Here is a 14872-nt window from a genome sequence, read left to right on the forward strand (position 1 = left end):
CTCCTTCCCTGGTCTGTTTGGCCTCACCCTTGATAAACATCATCCACATTCACACCCAGGCCTTTGGCCTAAAGCTCCTGAGTGCTGCCTGCCTCACAGAACAGTCTTTTCAGTTGTTCTCATACTCTGCCCCCATCTTGGCATTTTTATAAGTATATTTTTGCTTTTTTCTCAACTAGATCATTTTTCTCCTCAATTTTGTAATTAAAAAAAAGAAAGTTCTTAGGCAACTTCATTCAGATAGCACTTCCTAATCATCAAATTGTTTATTTCCTTAGGGATTGTGTTAGAACTTTATTAATATGCACACAAATTGTTACAGTATTTTTGCTTACAGTTTGCTCTGTGTTGAAATAGTTGAGATGTAATGGCCATACAAACCAGTGTAATGCATCTGAACAGGCAAATGCTTGCTGTCCATGTCCCCGTGGAACATGTACATCATTTGCAGTATTTCATTAATATAAGTAAGTACTGTTGCCCCGAACACGTATGAGCAAGTCACTTTGGAGTTGGTTCATTGGTGTGCATTTCCAAAGAAGACTCTTAAAGTCAAGAGCTGGGTTCCAGCTCCTTCACACTCTAACTGTAGTCCTTTTATTTTTTTAAACCTTTCCAGTGCTATAAATTACTGTGGTGATTGGTAAACTTACTGCTTGGAAAATATTTTTGTTTTTTCACAAAGATAGCACATTCATATGCCAAAACAAAAAATATAAAAGGGTAGTGTGAAAAATCTTGTTCCAAGCTCTGTCGCCATCTGCTTAGGGCCCACACCCCCACCTCTTCACAATTAATTTTTTAGTTTACCTCCTTCAAAACAATGCAAATATAAGTAGATTTAAGTAGATAGCAAGTATGGATTTTACTGTTAGCTCCCCTTTTTATTTTTACACAAATAGGTAGCATGCTATAAGCTTTATTCTTCTGGTCTTTGCCCTTTTTTTCCACTTAAATGTTGGCAGTCCTTCCAGTCTTTTTCACTGCTGCATGGTTTTCCACTGTATGGATGCACTGTAATTCAGTCCCTATTTGATGGATGTTTGAGGGTGTTTCCTTCTTACTATTAAAAATAATGCTGTGGTGAATAGCTTTGTAAATTCATCACTTCACACATGTACAGGTGAAATGCAGGACAGATGACCAGAAGTGGGCTGCTGGTCAGAGTAGGGTGGTGAGATGTACATGACAGCTGCTGCAAGGGCCAGCTCTGATGGAACCTGGGAGGGGCAGGGGCAGGAACTAACGTTGTGTTCTTTTCTGTCTCTGTGTTTTTGTGGTTTGGAGAGATTCCGTGAAATTGCTTTCCATAGTGACTACCAATTTATACCCCTACCAGTGTGTGGGAGGGGGGACTGTTTCTCCTCAGCTTCCTGGCAGAAACCTGAATTCTGGACCCTCTATTCTGCCTTGCTCTTTGCCACATGTGTATCGGTTTAGAACTGAACTACCTTGTCCCCCAGCAGTGCACACATAGAGGCTCATCTGTCCTGACCTCCCTCTTCCTCACCTGACTTTTTGGTATTTGAAGCCACCGGACAATGTGTGGGTGGCCACCAGCTTTCCGAGCAACCCCTTCCTGTGCCTCAGAGGTTCCCTTTGTTTGCCTGGGACCCTGTGGTTGCGAGACTGTCTCACACTTCTGCCACTTTTGGTTTCGTGGAATGATCCTTCCTCTGCTTTGCTTGCTCTCTTTAAAGTTGTTCGTTAAGGTACAACAGTTGCTCATTTTCAGCCTTCTGCTTTGGGGGACTTGAAAAATGACTTCTTCTTTTAAGTTTTGCTGGGACTTTGTTCTGGGTTCTCGCTCATGCAGTTTCATGGGGGCAGCCTTTGCTGTCCTGAAATTTTGGTGCATCCCTGCACAAAAATTCTTCAGGGCTTTCCATCAGTATAAATGGTGTTCTGGAAGTTGCTTCCCTTCACTCTACTTCTCTTAAGACCACTCTTCACCAAAATCTGCAGACATTTCAGGAAACACCCTTTGTTATGAACGGCCTCAGCCCTTACAATGCCTTCCTTTGAACTTAAAAAATTGATCGTGGTGGTTTATCTGAGCTAGTTCTGTAATTATTGGACAGGGTTGGACCGTGACTCAAGATAGCTGTTTTCTAGTGTCTTTAGTTCTTCTTACATGTGTATATTTGCTAATGAATATGGCACCCTTTCATCTTGAATCCATGCTGATGGATTGTCGTTTATCCTGTTCTCCAGGTGAACAGACTCACCCTGTTCTTTATTAGGTATTACTGTCTCTTCAGTCACCTCTGCTTTTCCATCCCTCACCAGGTTTTGAAACTACTGTGTAGGCGGCATCTGCTATGTGCCCAGCACTGTTGCAGGTCATACTTGTAGTTCGACCTTTACAGAGGGCCTCCTTTGTGCTTGGGCTCTGGGTGCTGGAAGGGTGAGCAAGATCTGTGCCCTCTCTTAGTGTATATGGCCCTTTACTGTCTCATAATATTTTTTTGCTTTTAATCCTTTTTCCAATTCTACAGTATACTACAGGTGAAGAAACTGAGGCCCAGATCACACAACTAGTATAGTGGTAGGATGGTAACCTCAGTCCAGATGTGTCCAACTCCAAAACCCATGTACTTTTCCTCTACCCCATTCCGTATCCTTGTCTGATGTAAGTAGGCTTCCAAGTTGTGAACACAAAGTGGTATGGTGTGGGCTGAGGCTAGAGAGACCTGGAGTTCTCTGCTTAGCTACATCTTCAGTCAACGTGTGTTTATCAAGAAGGGTCTGCTCTGTGCTGGAATTTAGGGTGACTCCCCTGGGTCCCTCCCCCAGCACTGCTCTGGCTTGAGTGTACACTGTGAGTTGGGGACTTGGGAGTATCTACATTACACGTGTTGCAGGAATTGAGTGGCCTAAAGCACATAGAAGGAAGGGGCAGGGACTAACGTTCTCGCTTGACTCTATCTGAGAATGAATGAATGAATGAAGAACTTGAATTTGCAAGTTGACTTTAGGACCAAGGGAGCTTTTTTCAGAATACAGTTTTAGAATGTCTGTTTTTCATCTTGAGTAGGCTTTTGTAGCTGTGGTGGGCGAGACACAAAGACACAGTCACAGACTGTAGGGTAAAGTGTTCCATTTCTGGACCACAAAGTTCAAGAGTTAAACTTTGTTGACATGATGGAATTTTTTAAAGAGTAGCAGGATCCCAGAGCCTGGGCCTCAAGGTAAGGCTCCTTGGGGGAACCTCTATTTAGAAACTGATTCTAAACCATTGAAGGGCTTGGAATTGGAAAACAGAGCTCTTTCTGCATCTCTCAGGCCTTTGGAATTGCTAATGAATCTCTGTCTAAATGTCCCTTATAATCTGGCTTCTGCATCTGGACCTGTAGAACTGGTCTGTTGGGTTCTGGGTCTAGTTTGGAACAGTGAAGAAATTCTGGCACTTGGACCGAATGTGGAACTGCCTGGTTAAACTGGTGCTTAGCCCAGGCCCTCACCATCCCACAAACCAGGGAAATAATGCTTCTTCGCAAGTGTAAACTTTCTGATGAGGCTTTGCACTTTACAAAAGTCCTTCTGATACATTTTCATTTTAAAAGTGCTGTGAGATAGATGGTTTGATTTTTATTCCCATTTTGCAGATGAGACACTGAGACAGAGATGATGGTTTGCCTGGAGATTCCCATGTGGATGGAGTCAGGAGTTGAATTTGGGCCTTATGATGTGAGATCCCATAACCTTTGCTGCCCTGTGGGGGTGAGGTGGGAGATGTCCTGATGCAGAGTAAGCCTGTCTGGGTACCCCTGCTCTGGTCAGAAGTTGTTTTTTAAATTTGTTCAATCCAGTTCAGCATAAATGAGAATCTACTATATTCCCAGCACAGTCTAGACTCTTTGGGGTTTTAGAGATGAAAGAAAATAGTCCTGACTTCTAAATAGGAGCTGATGAGTAAACAAACAGTCATAATACACAGCAAAATGCAACAGACCATACATAACAGAGGAACAAACTCCAGGTGTTTGGAGCACGAAGGAAGGGAATTAGGAAGATCTTCACAGGACTTTGGCATTTGACCTGGATTGTGAAGGGTGAGTGAACAGAATTTTAGAAAGGAGAAGAAGGGGTGGACTATTCATTTTTCACAGAATGACCAAAGTTGGAAATAATAATTGAGCGTATGATTCAGTGTGACCAGAGTACAGTACAGGGACAAGAAGTTCTTAAACTTTTATTTGCCTGACAGTCCTCCAGGTACACCCCCAAAGATCCGAATCTGGAAGATCTGGGATGGCTTCCAGGAAGGGCACCCAACTAGTGGGAAGTTGGGGTCAGAGAAGGCTTTCTGCAAAGGTAACATGTAAGCTGAGGTCTTAAAAGTAAAGGGACAGAAGGAGAAGCCAGGTGACATGCTGATCAAACAGCTCTTTTGAAAGGCTTGACTGCTGGTGCTTAGGTATGTGCGTGATTCCCTGATTATACTCTAGATACCTGTTTGTTATTTTTTTCAGTCATAGTTTCTATCAGGTTCTCCCCTGCTTCAGGGTGTTCTGTATCAGTCAAGAGTCTTGGTGATAAACAGCAGAAACTGTCTCTGGTTAGCCTGAACAGAAAAGGAGTTTATTGGAACAATGGTACATAGACTGACCAGAAAATCTGGAGATACCCACTTGGAAAATGGGCCAGAACCAAGGGAGGCTCAGCCACAGAGTGCATCTAAGGGTAGCCATGGGCTAACCGGGCTAGGACCCTGCTGCAACCATCATCTCTGCCATGTCCGTGCTTTCCTAGCTCATTCTTATAGGAGTCATGCTCCCAGTGGGAACATGCATTACTCAGAGCCAACTGGCAGGAAGCCTTACCTCCCACCAAGACACCCAGTGGGGATTCTCTGAAGGAAAATCAGGGTGCTGATGGAAAGAGGATCAGATGATGGGCAGACAACAAAAGTGGCAAATTGCTGTTATGTTTTCTGTCCTCTCCTTGCCTCTGAAGTAGATGCAGCGCCATCATCTGTTCCACACTGTGTCCACTTCAGTAACTTGGAGGACATTTCCTGGTGCTCTGGTTTCGCTGAGACCATTTGGTGTGCCTGCACTAGCCTTCCCTTTCTCTAACGCTTAAACCTCTCTCCGTCCCTCTGTCAGGCTCATCTTCATGTCTGACAGCCCTTTCTTTTCTCACCCTTGTTACAGCTGAATGAGTGGGTAGGGTCTCTGTCTTCCCTGGGAGATCAGGGCGGTGGGAGAGGAACCAGCCCTTTGGAGGCTGTGCTCTTTGCTGGGTGCCTCCCTAGGCCCTCTGGATCCCCCAGCTCCCAGCACCATTGTGCACATCATGGGCAGATGCTGGGTGCTTGTTCATAGTGTGACTACACAACCTGCCCCCCAGTGTTGTTTTAGGGAGGTTTTGGGGTGTGGTAATGAATGGAGGGGCTGGAAAGTGGGTTTTGGGGTCTTTCATTTTTTGCCTGAATGGTTTAAGGACTGAAAAAGATTGAGATCCACTGCTATGGAGACTCTGCCTCAGGAGGAGGACAGCTCAGGTGGTTGGCTTGTGCCTGACTTGGTTGACCCTCGGTTACCTGGTGCTGTGCAAGACGATGCCCACATCTCGCAAAACTGGATCATGCAGGGTTGGTTCCTTGTAGTCTCACTCTCCCCATCTTGCTCAACTTGTACTCTCTTCTTCAGTTCACTCCAAGAGAGAATAATACAGTGCGGGATGGGAGCGGATGAAGAGCCAGGAGATAAAGGATAACCTGGGTGACTCCCCTTCCCAAGCATCTGCCAGTGCCAGGCTCTGTGGTGACATGCATGCAGTAGTGGAACCAGAGCATCTGTACAGCGTGGGAGCTAAGAGCCTGCCTATAATCCTGCCCCACCACCTGCTGTCTGGGTGATGGAGGCAAGTTAGTTGACCTCGCCGTGCCTCATTTACCTTGTCTGAAGTGGAGGTGATCCTGGCATCTACCTCACGTGTTGCAGCAACAAAGGAGGAGACCTATGCACAGTGCTAACACAGTTGCTGACACATAGCGAAGAGTTCAGTAAATGTTAACGAATATTGTACTGTTTTTATTATTACTATAACTTATTGGCTCAGGTCTTTTCTTCTTAATTGTTGTTCTCAGTTCAGTCCTGACTAATTTCTGAGAGCAGGCATTTCAAAATAATAAATGGAATAAGATAGACAGTCTTTCAAACATGGGGTGCCAAACAGCAATCTGATGCCTCTGATTTGGTGTTAGGTAAGGATCAGAGGCATGAGTTCCCCGGCAGGGACACAGGATGGGACCTTCACATGGGTGAGGATTCGTGGTGCGGCCTTCAGCATTCCAGGGCCCAGTCACTGTGAGGTGGGGCCACCACAAGCAGGGACACCTGACAAGAAGTCCACTAGTGGTAGTTGCAGTGACTTGTGGAGCAGGGTGCTGCTAAGCACCAGGCTTGGAAGAGGGAGGAGGAGGCAATTTCTACTTCATTCTGCTTCTGGTTTACCCACCTGCCCAAGACCAGCTGAACTCAACCCCTCTTTGGACTGGTTTCCTCTTGCGTAACAGCCACCACCACCACCGATCTTCAAGAACTTACTATAATACGCCAGCACTGTTCTAAGGATTTTCACACACAATTAAGAGTGCTCTAGTCACCTCACAGTGCAGTTTGGGGATTATATGCCACAACTCGTGGGAAGGTGCTAGCAAGTTGTTAAAAGCAATGATGACTGTGTGCTGATGAAGTTCTTTTCCAGTAAAAAAATCATGTTTCAACTTCATATATAAATGTACATATATTCACACACGAATATGAGATTAAATTGTAGCAAAAATCAACAATTATAAAGCTTTTGGAGCAACTACTCCAACAGGTTGTCTTGCAGAGTAAACCTCTTTTTATCCTAACATGTAGCATCCTGCCCTGGCAGATGTTTACACATGGTTAGTCCACCAGAATTTGTGCCTCTTAAAAGCATTTAATTTTGTGTCTGGTACATAGTAGGCTCAGTTAATGTTTGTGGAATGCATGGCTCAAGGGTTGTATCTTTATTGATTTGTTCTTTATTTTAAGAAAGTGAGTGTTCTAGAAAGCATCTTGTCAAGGCAGAAGGTCTCATTTGGAGAATGAGTTATTAATTTGGTAGGAAGGTATATTTAAAAAATACAGTCAGGCAAAAATCTCTCCCCTGTTCCCCTGATGACTCAGTTACATGCATACCTAACATGAGATTAACCTTCTTCCATGAGCATTGAATTTATGAGATGGATTACATGAGAGAGACACCCACCCCTGCAAATTTTCCTTTATTGTCGCTCTAGGTCCTTCTGAGTTGTGATGCACAAAAATGTAAAATCCAAGAAATGTTTGTTTTGTAGGAGAAAATACTGTGCTTGGGGAGAGACTCAGAAAAACCTAAATACAGATCTAAATTCAAATCTCAGCTCAGTTACTTTGTAGTTTATGTGGCGGCCTTGGTAAGTTATTTAATTTCCTTGAACCTTGTTTTCCTCACTTGTAAAGTAGAGTTGTAATAGTACTGATTTCAGGGCTTATGTAAAGTACTAAGTAGGTATCTTCGGTAGCTGTTGCATTGTTGTTCACATAGAATTAATACGAAATGAATTTCATTTCAATCATAATTACCTTCTGTACATTTAAATAAAATATGTCAGATTTTTAATTAGAAAATAGCTTTGTCACTGAGTTGTTTTTCCTTTTAAATATCAATAATGTGACCACTGGCTTTTATTTAAGGGTTAAATTGGAATCTGACCTGGAGATTGCACCCTTTCAAATTTGTTAATTTTTTTAAGAAAAGTGAAAGAATCAAATACATTTTATTCTGTGCTGGACATATCCTGTATGTTAATAATCCGTTAGAGTTTCAATTATTCCCATATTTTCAAGTAAAGAACTGAGTCTCAGGGAAATTAATTAATTACCAAAGGCAGCACAGTGATTCCATTACGAGATTCCCAGCCTGGTCTTGCTGAACTGGCCTTCCAGTTCTTGGTTTGACTCTGACATGACATCCTGCTTTTCTCCCTTAGTATGATTCTTGGCCACACTTCCTTCACACAGTCCCTAGAAGGTGGCCTGCTTCCTGGTATTGATTATTTTGTAGACTCACATATAACCAGAACTTATCTTTAATCAATTTTCAGAATATTTCCTTCATCCATTGACAAAGTTATCCGAGTTTGTTTCAGCTATTCTGATCTTTTGAGTCAGAATTTAGCCCTAAGTTTTTGCTCAGAATGATTCTTAATGAGTGTTATGGGGCTCTGGGGAAGCCAGCATCCCTCTTCTACAAACCAGAGTGAGCAACTGCTGAGCTGGAGGGGCTGCCCTTCCTAGAGCATTATTTGCACGACTTTCTATGGCTTCCCCTTCTTTAAAAAGGAGGAAGACCAATTTACTACCATGAGCTGCAGAACCTTTGTGATCCTGACTGCTGCCCAGCCTGGTGCCCTGCCAGTCACCCATTCTCTCCAATAGCCCACCATGCCTTCCAGCCTTCGCTTTTGAAATTCCCTGGGCCTAGAATGCACCTTGCACCTGAGTAAACCTTAAGGCCGACTCCCTCAACCTGCCAGTGACCTTACCATGTTCCTTGTGTCCTCCTGGTCTGCTGTGACAAGCACCACAGACCATAGCCTGTCCCTTTAATTAACTCCTTGAGTTCAAGAGGTTTTTTTATCATCTCTGTGGGCCAACACAGTGGGCGCTCAACACATTTAAATCCTTTTTTGTTTACATACCTACTTCCCCAAAAGTGGAAGCTTTGTAGAAATTGCATGGATTTGTCCAGATTTTCCAGGATATTCTAAATTTATTTACTTATTTTTTATTATGGTATCATTGATATCCAATCTAATGAAGGTTTCACATGAGCAACATTGTGGTTACTCCATTCACCCATATTATCAAGTCCCCTCCACATACCCCACTGCAGTCACTGTATGCCAGTGTAGTAAGATGCTGTATAGTCACTACTTGTCTTCTCTGTGCTATACTGCCTTCCTGCTGCTCCCCTCCCCCACATTATGTGTGCTGATCATAAAACCCCATAATATAGGGTATTCTAGATTTTAAATCTTGTCCCATTGTGAGATGGCACGCCCCTTCCAGTTTTTGTTCAGAAAGCATGATTGCCATTTTTATAGATTACGTGAAAGTTGGCAGTGAATCGATGGCAGTTTTTTTTAACTACCAGAGTGCTTAGTGCTTGGAGGTGTACACGGAATTGGAAGATTCTATACATGTGCTTGTGGAGCACAAGTTACAAAAAAAAGCACTTAAAAATATAACTTAATGTATATAATGTGGCAAAATAAAGTTTTAAAATGTTAAAAATCTACTCTAACCTATCAGCAGCAGCACATTATCAAAGATTTATTAACATTGTTAATGAGGAAACCAACAGAATGACAAAACTGGATGAAAGGAGAATGCAAGGAACTGATATTTACATAGTAAAACAGAGCCAGAATAAGATTCATTTAGATGCAAAAATGGTGCATGTCCTAGGGGACAATAAAAATAAAGACTTCTAGGTTATCTGTTTTACCAGACAGAAATTATTTGCAGTCTATTGATTTTCTAGAAGTGAACATAAAACCTTACAAAATGTGGGCCAAATCAGTAATACATTAGAAAGTCAAACAAGTTTGTTTCCATAGAGCCTCAGGTGACCTGTAGGTAGTAGGTCAAACATGACTGCCTCTGGTATGACTTTAAAGGGACACTGTACTTTTTCTTCTTTTTGCCTTGTTTTTAAGTTTGGATAATTTTTCTTAACAAATAAATCACAGCTGGATTCAAAGCTGAAAGACGGCTGGATCTGAGGTGAAAAAGAGTCCTTGGTGAAAGTAATTGTAAGTAGTTTTGAAATGGAATTGGTAACTTCCGAGAGGAAGAGGGTGGTAACAAGCAGAAAAGTGAGTTAATGGCAGCCATGTTCAGAGATCTCTGCCGCAACCCTGCAAAGGCACATGCAGAAAGGGAGTGGGTATTTCTGGCGTGGATGATGAGCTAAGATGAGTGGGAAATGAAATCCCTTGGAGCAGGAGGGAGCAGTTGGTAGGAAACTTTGAAGCTCATGCTTAAGAAATTTGATTTGAAAGACTGTTGGACCACATGATCCTCAAAGGAGACATTTGTCACTGGGTAGGTGGCTGAGGTTGAAATCAAGGCATAGGATCGGAGTGGAGCAGAGGGAGAGCTCTGATACCATGAAAGACAAAAGAGGAAGAAAGCGCAATTGAAGATGGTGCTGCAGATCACCTGCCTGGTGGGAACTGGGCGCTGGCTCAGGTCCCCCGCTGTGCTGGATGGGGAGGCCAGGACTGGCCAGCCAGATGGGGCCCTCTGATGCTACCCCAGACACCCACCTGTGCAGGTGGGGAGAGCAAGCCAGAAGACCACCAGAGCACACCAGAAGACCAATTGAGAACAACTTTGGCTCCCCTTTGTGCTTTCTTTTTCTCTTACTTCTCAACTGTTTTATTATTTAATATTTGATATATGCAAAGGAATATATGGCACATTTGTGTGTGTTATGAAACACAAGATTGGAGAACCCTCACCTCCCCACCCAGTTTTCCTCTCTGGTTTCTTTGCCAGTAAAAAGAGTTCACTCATCCCTCACTGAAAATATAAGATGCCTGAGTCACTAGTTTGCCATTCTGTGTCATTCAGCACCTCCTCCAGACTGCCTTTCCCCAGAAAGGTGACCCAGAATCCCCTTGAAGTACACGATGCTGTCCTGTGTTAGGAGCTTCTTACCAAATGAATGTGCCCCCTGGTGTTCGAGTGGAGTAATTCTAGGCAACCAATTTGCTGGTTATAACTGTCCCTGAGATCCTTGGTGTTGCTCTCATTTCTTCTACATTGAAGGGTGTGGTTGGCAGTCTAGCTCCTTAACTGCTCCTCTGAGTGAATTGAATGGAGATAACTAAAGTTTGAGATCCTGAGAAAGCCATGGTGGTCATAAATAACAAAATGGTGTGGGAATGAAAAGTTTTATCACTGTTGACTCACATATTTGATACTCTACATTTTATTATATTTTGAAACTATTAGAAAAAAACATCATAGGAGGGGAAATAGGATCATCAGTTTGAAAGCAGGGTACTTTTGCTCAAGAAGGATAATACTTTTTGGGAATAAGATTTTGTATTTCCCTTCCTCTCCCCCACTGGTTGTGGTCCGTCATTCCTAGCAGTCTACAGACATCACACACCATGCTTATTTCTATCTTCTTATGTTTGTTGAGCAGATCTAATGTGAAAGATAAAATGAACAAAACTAAATGGAGACCATCCAGGTGAATATCCTTATAATCTTAGGGATGGGGGACTTACTAAGTGTAACACAAAAGCTGTGTAATTTCACTGCACAATATTAAAGTTAGTATATTGTCAGTTCTGCTATTCTGCAATGTATGCATTCCTGAAAATCACTGTGCAGAGTCATGCAATAAAAATCAGAGCTTATGGGGAAAATGGGATTTGGTCACAACATCCAGAAACTTCAGAGGTGACAAAAAATAATAGAGTAAATAAATTAGAAGGCTTAAGAAAGATTGACTCCTAATAAAACAGTAGAGCTTTACAGATGTGAAGTGGCTAAGAACTATATAAAAGCCACAATAAATATGTTACAGGGCCTTGAAAAAGATCTAAGGTTTGCTTGTGCAAGTGGGCATTGGAAGGATACAGCTTGTGAGTTACTGTGAAGTGAGGGAAGGGAGGATTGTCTGAAGTCAGATGTCGGAGGTTCTGACCCCCGATGTGCATAATACTAAGTGCCAGGCACTGAGCTTTAAATTCTATGCAGATTCTCTCTCAACAGCTCCATGAGTTAGGTATGATTTTAGCGACATTTTATAAGATGAGAGAATTGCAGCTCAGAGAGGTAGAACTTGCCCCAAGTTACCAAGGGGCAAGAAGCACATGGTGACTGTTAATCACTGTGCCAGTTTTTTTCCTGAACAAATTAAAAGAAAAATAGCAGAGTGAGGCAAATGTTTGCAAATATTTAGGAAAGAACAATATTGGTGACACATGAAATTTTTTTTCAAATTAGTGAAAAGAGACAAATGGACAAAAGTCGGGAGGGGGCAGTTTATAAAGGAAGATGTACAGATGCCCAGTAAAATAGGGGGAGACCTTCGACCTCATATGACTCATCCATGCAAGTCAAAACAGTTAGATCTCATTTTCCCCCATATCTGATAGACAGAAATAGATGTGGGGAAATGCTGGCAGGATCCCAGGTTGTTACCACCTTTTCAAAGCATACATAGCTGTCCTTTGACCCAGCCACCTAACTTCTAGAAATTTATCCTGAAGAAATAAGCAGACAAATGGGAAAAGATTTTCATACAAGACTTGTTGAGAGTTGTTAATAAAGCTGAAAGTTTGAGCATACCCATCCATCACCACTAGGTGGTTAAATTCTAGTGCATCAATACAGTACAGTACTATGAGACTCAGAAAACGGATGGTGTTTACCATAATGGTTAATAACTGAATACTCTTCATGTTTTATTATGCAAAGGGAGCATGGTACATAATCACATCTTCAGTGTGATCCCATTTTTGTAAAACCGTTTACACATGTGTGCTTTGTGTGTGCAAGTAAGCCTTGTATAGGAAGAAGTCTGGAAGGACACACACACACACACACACACACACACATCAAAATCTTGACAGTGGATGTCTCAGAGAGGTAGAATTGCTGGTTTTTTTTTTTTTTATTTAACCCTTTCTCAGTTTTTCTGTAGTGACTACGTTTTATGATTTAAAAGGTTCTTTTTAAAACAATCTAACACAAGGTGCAGAATAAATGCAAAATGTAAGAATGCATGACCTTTATAAAATAGTTCTCTACAAGACTGGAAAAAAATGATCACTAAAGGATTTTTCACTTGCTGCCTGGCTGTGCAGTATGGAGTCAGTGTTACCCCATTTGTGGCTTCAGGTTCTTTGCTCCTGATCAGATTTTGGGTTCTCAGGTAGACGCTGCTAGGTTGAGCCCGGCAAAGGTACTTTTATGTCACAAGGTCACAAGCTCCATAAAGTGCAGGAGAACTTGGTATCTGTGGATGAGGCCCAGGGCTGGTTGCAGTGCACAGGTGACAGCCAGAGTTTCCAATCCAATCTTGGTTGTGTGCTATTAAAGAGACCAAAACCCAGATTGAGTTTCCTGGGGTCCAGCTTACTTGATTAAGCAACTAAACCCTTAGTTTAAAAAGCAGCTAGAAGTGGGAATATGGCTTGGTGGGAGAGGGCAACTGCCAGGAGCTCCTCAGCAAGGTGAGCTTACCCGCAGGCCTTGCAGGTGGCCTGCTCTACTCCACGGAGATCAGTGTCTGGCCTTCAGCTCCCAGGGCTCTGTGGCTCATCATGCAGGAACCAGAAATTCATTTGCAAAGCTTCATAAAACCTGTGTCTTCTCCTAGGCCTCCCTTTTCTGCGTTTCATGGCTCTCTGTGGAAATGAGAGCCTGTGTAATTGCAGCACACAGATGACGGAGCAGGGGATAGCAAGGAGACATGAGGATGCTCCCATGGGGTATAGCTGGAGTTACAGAGCAAAACTGAGCCCGGGGCTGGCCACCTGTGCCTTGATTCTCCAGGCCTTGTTCCGGTTGGCGGGGTCTCCCCTCCTCTGTCACTGCAGACCAGATGGGGTCCCGGGGAGGCCCTGTGTGCCCTGCTTGAGCAGCGGCTTAAAAAGTCTCTTCCTGTTACTTCTTCCTGAAAACGCTCGGTCTTAACGGGTCCCTCTGTGCCACTCAGCCCAGTGCCCATCTGCCTAGTTGCAGATTGCTCCACTGGAGCTTGGCATGTGTGGGTTGAAAAGGATTTATTATTTTTATTTAAGTAGTTAGATTCCATCTGCCTACACACTCTTAACCTGCTTTTTGAGCTGAGCTTTGTGACCTCTGCAGGTTACTTTACACCACACCATGTCTTCCCCTACAAAAGGTTTTGGAGAGCACTTGAGATAAGTGGAGCCAAGTGCCCGTGTAGTGGGTGCTCTAGAAGCACCACTAATAGGGACCTTTATGAGGGTCTGCCCCTCACCAAGCACTTGGCATAAATTATTTTGTCAATCCTCAGAACAGAGAAGCCAAGTGAGTGTATTCCTAAGGCAGCTTTTTGTGGTGAGGAAACTGAGATGCAGAGAGAAGTGACTTGCCCAAATCCACACAGCTGGTGCTGTGGACCACTGACCCCCACTGTCCTGCCAATGGGTTTTGGCCCTGGGCAAGTTCACTGTGGATTCAATGTGACCAAAGAAATGACAGTAGAACATTCTTGGGGTGAAAAGGTTATACCCAACTTTATTTCCACGGTGGCAGGTCAGTCACTAAAATCCTGTTCACTTAAACCAAGTCTGCATGTAGCAAGCTGGTCTCTGCCTCTGGGCCCCTCTGTCTGCACAACCATCCTCTGGGCACAGCCCTTCTAGTCTCTGTCCTCAGCACTGCCACCATGCCAGCTTCTCTGCTCTCCTGCAGCCTTGCAGCCGTGCCACCGTGTTGCCCAGAGCACTTGGCAGGGCTCTCTATATAGAGTCAATAATGACATATTGCTCACACGTGTGTAGTGAGCCAGCCAATCAGGGCCAGGTGAGAATCCTGGCCACAGGAACCTTCATTTTATTCACACCCACCTAGCGCCAAAGCCTATGCCCCACCACCAGGCCTCAGGCCTCCTTTGCCTTGTGCCCTCCTTAGCTTTCAATGGATTAAAACAACCAACCAGGGAATGATGTTCTTTTAGCTCACAAAGCAGGCTTTTGTGTTGTTTCCCTAGAGTTGGTATCTTAAAGGAATTCTGGAAAGCTCAACAAATTTTTAGGTTTCTCTTATTAATCATTTTCTTAAAGCTTTTT

At 43.3% G+C, this 14872-nt stretch overlaps 1 protein-coding gene across 1 annotated transcript in view; it reads left to right on the top strand.

Moving 5' to 3' along the window:
• The window catches only part of SREBF2 (sterol regulatory element binding transcription factor 2), a 55805-nt gene that overhangs the window by 6040 nt on the left and 34893 nt on the right, over nucleotides 1–14872 (top strand). The gene's annotated exons all lie outside the window — the stretch shown is intronic.

The sequence above is a fragment of the Manis javanica genome, chromosome 10, assembly GCF_040802235.1.
Source record: "Manis javanica isolate MJ-LG chromosome 10, MJ_LKY, whole genome shotgun sequence".
Taxonomy (NCBI): domain Eukaryota; kingdom Metazoa; phylum Chordata; class Mammalia; order Pholidota; family Manidae; genus Manis; species Manis javanica.